We start from the raw sequence: 4,229 nt of genomic DNA on the forward strand, positions 1-4,229 counted from the left end.
AGCCGTTAGATCAAAAAAGATCAACGACTCTGATTGGTAAGCATGTGACACTATTGATCTTTTTTTATCTAAAGGCTATCAGATGAGGTGTCAAATTTAAAATTTGACACTAATGTCAAAGGATCCTACGTCATATATCCTGTATGATTTCTCTTCTTATGGTGCTAAGTTGAAAATTGCATTATCATATTTTTTATACAGGCTTGTGTTTGTGCCGCGAAAGAGGTTTTCATACCGGATATGATTGAAAAAATCATGTTATCAAAAAAATAAATAAATAAAAATCATAATTTTGAAAGGATCATTTGACACCAAATTTTAATGTTGGTTTTGTGAATCTAACGGTTATAATTTATTGGGTCACACATTAATTAATTATTAATTCTCAATAAATTATAACTATTAGATTGACGGAAATCAAAGGTTAAAATTTAGTGTCAAACTTTTTTACTTGACACCGATGTCAAAGGATTGTTATATATATATATATATATATATATATATATATATATATATATATATAGTAATATTTCTTAAATCATTTAAGATAACTTTATCTTCGGTCATCCTAAAACTATGTCATTTTGGGTGTTACAAGAATTAATGAAGGGTATTTTGGTATTTTTGTTTGTTTATTTATTATATGAATTTTACCAAAATATATTTCATTAATTCTCCTAACACCCAAAACAATATAGTTTTGGAGTAGCCAGAGATAAAATTATTTCAAGTAATTTGATAAACGATAAACTCATATATATATATATATATATATATATATATATATATATATATATATATATATATATAAATTGTTTGGTGTTTGTACAGCCCAAGATATATCCCTCAAAGAGTATAGTATGTCAATCTAGGATACTATTATTGTTTGGCTATGGTGACTTTACATTTTAGCAGAGTAACAACTCATGAAAATGTATAGAATAGATGTGTCCTCTTCAATAAGAGAAAAATGTAATTAAAAAGAAGAGCTGACTCTTCAAGCTTGAGAGAGAGAATTGAGGAGGGGGGCAAAGCTATAGCCAATGTTGTCAAAATTAAGTTTTTACGTAGAAACGGAAAGGAATGGTAGAAACATAAATCGTAGAAATGACAATAAATGTAAAGTTTCTACTACTTAAGGTCAAGATACAAAATTATATTTAGAGCTCGTTTGGTGGACAAGATAGGATAAAGACATATAGAATATAGACAAGATAAGCACATATCATATCATGTGTTTGATATGCACTGAATTCGTTATCTGATAGGATTCCTATCGTATGTTTGAAGTGAATCAAATAGTGTCAGGATATGATTAAAATAGACAAAAATACCCGTATAATTTTATATACTTTTAAAAAAAAAAAATTAGCCCTATATGTAGCATTCATCGTCCCATCAAGACGCAGAATTTTGAAACCAGCTGCTTTCAGAGGCACTTCCAGGAACAATAACATCTTGCGAAATTGTGAAAATACAACTGATTTTGCAGCTGTATGTCGATCCCTCGTTTCTGTCAGAAGTTTTATTAGAGCAAAGGCTTTGGAAGATAACATTTTCTATGATGAGCATGATGTAAAATTCTATTTAAAATATCTAAAATACATGAAAATATGGTTGAATCATTTTAACAAACAGGTTCCAGAAACCCAGACTTATAATCAAACCAAATAATATGATACAAATTAAATGATAATCCAATGTAAATTTTTTAGAACAGGTTCCAACCAATCGGAGATAATATGATTTTGGTATTTACCACCAACCACCGCAGATCTGATTGGCACTCCCACCACCGCAGCGGAAAGGGTGGTGGGCACCGGAGGCAGAGAAGACAACACAACAAAAAGAATTTGTTGTTGTGTCCTTGGCGACGTATGATATAGTTTATCAGGTTGTCAATAAGATAAAATGAGTGAATAAGATAGTTTATCAGGTTGTCAACAAAAACAATTTCAGAACAAAAGAATTTTTTTTCTTATCATATCTGTTCCAATTGTAACCCATGGTCCCCTATAATATAGTTTATCAGGTTGTCAATAAGATAAAATGAGTGAACCTGATAAAATTATCCTATCCTTTAGGATCACCAAACATATGATAAAGATAGGATATGATAGACTATCCTATCCTACTGGTCTTATCTGATGCACCAAACAGGCCCATATTTATATATGGAGATAGAGTACTCCTCATCTTAACTGTTGATTTAACTGTTATAATTTATTGAGTTATACAAATTAATTAACTATTAATTTCAAATAAATAACAACTATTGGATGAACGAAAATCAATGGTTTAGATGGAAAGTAAGACTTATAAGTTTTATCCGGAGTCAAAAGATCTCTCGGATGTGTGTGTGTGTTTGTAAAGTATCACATAAGTCACTACTCAAGAGTCAATGAACAACTTCATATTTAAAATATACAAGTTACATAATTATATAAGACATAAGTTCAAAAACACAAAAAGAGTTAAACAACTCCTACAACCAAGTTCCAAAACATCGAAAGAATAAGGTTTAAAACTGCTAAATTATATCTGTGGAACCAATGCACTCTACGAAAAGAATTTAAAGGTTCAACGATTTTGATGATAACAAACAAACATGAAAGGAAGGCTTCAAGTTGCAACAATAAAAAAGAAACAAACATCCAACAATCATGAAGTCCATCAAGATTCACGCTTCAAGATAAGAATCTAAGTCCAAGAATTATCAAGTAATATACTTTAGGACTTAGAATTAATTGTGAGGGTAACTGACTTCTTGCATGAATAAACTCAAACGTATTTTTGCTAAAATACATGCATTAAACTACCGTTTGATTACAAAGAGGATTTATAACATTACGCTTTCATATAAACATATTTGAAAAGGTCTTAGAACATTTTTTATATGTATTTCCAACCTTTTAGAAGGTTGGGAATCGATTCCCTGTTATAAGGAATCGATTCCCACTCATATGAAAGGTTGGGAATCGATTCCCTATCATAGGGAATCGATTCCTTCTGCACCAGAGGACGAAAATAACGGTCATAAACGGCTAGTTTTGCAAAAATGAGTGTGCAAAGGGTCATGAGGGCCTCTATAAATAGTGACCACTATTCCCCTTGATGGGACACACCTCTTAATCATAATCCTTGCTTTATTTCACATTATTTGCTTACTTTCTATCATCTTGATCATTAATCATTCTTGAGCTTTATTCTCGTGAGAGTGTCAAGACCCATAGCTCTTCAACTTGTATTATTTGTACTTTGAGAGTACTTAGCTATTGCTTAAACACCTCTATTTGATTTCTTGAATAGTTAGGGGAGTGAACCCTATATACTTGAAAGGTCACCAAATTCCTAAGAAAATTTGGAGTGAAAAAGTGTAAGGCATCAAGAGCCTGAAATCTTGAAAAGTTGTAGTGGTTTGTCAAGCACCCTCAAGCTTGATAGTTAGTGAAAAGAATTGATCGAGCGGCTTCAGTCTGGACGTAGGTCACGGTGGTGGTGACCGAATCAGGATACATCTAGTTTGTAATTTCTCTAACCTTAATCTCTTTATTTAAGTTTTAAAATTGTATTTTAGATTGTCTTTATATCTTCGCTTGCTTACTTTGTTGATTACTACACTTGCTCTTATACTTAGATTTTCCTTATTAAATCACTTGTTTGAAGAAATAGTCTTTAAAATATAAAAGGAGGTACTTTGCGAAAAGATTTTGTAAAACTTAATTCACTCCCCCCTCTTGAGTATTGAAGCCATTTGTCCAACAAGTGGTATCAGAGCTTGAACTCTTGTGTAAAGAGCTTAACCGCTTCAAGAGAAGGGATGGCTTCTTTGAACCATGATATGCCCCTTGAAAGATCGTCTAGTACTAGACCTCTATTTTTCAATGGCGTCGATTATTCTTATTGGAAGAGTCGGATGAAAATATTTCTTCAATCTAATGATTTAATAGTATGGAATGTAGTTGAAAAAGGGTACACTCCACCTACTATAAAAAATGCGAAAGATGAAGATGTTCCTAAAGATATAGATAATTACACTGAAGATGAAATTAAGAAAGGAAATTGGAATGCTAGAGCTCAAAACTTGATCACAAATGCCTTAGGACGTGATGAATACGTTCGGGTTTCAAATTGTAAGAATGCTAAGGAAATGTGGGATATTCTTCAAATAACCCATGAAGGAACTAGTGATGTTAAATTTACAAAATTAAATGCACTCACTAGAGAAT

Source organism: Gastrolobium bilobum, unplaced genomic scaffold, assembly GCF_033153095.1.
Source record: "Gastrolobium bilobum isolate Gb01-03AN ecotype WA unplaced genomic scaffold, APGP_CSIRO_Gbil_v1 utg599671, whole genome shotgun sequence".
NCBI lineage: Eukaryota > Viridiplantae > Streptophyta > Magnoliopsida > Fabales > Fabaceae > Gastrolobium > Gastrolobium bilobum.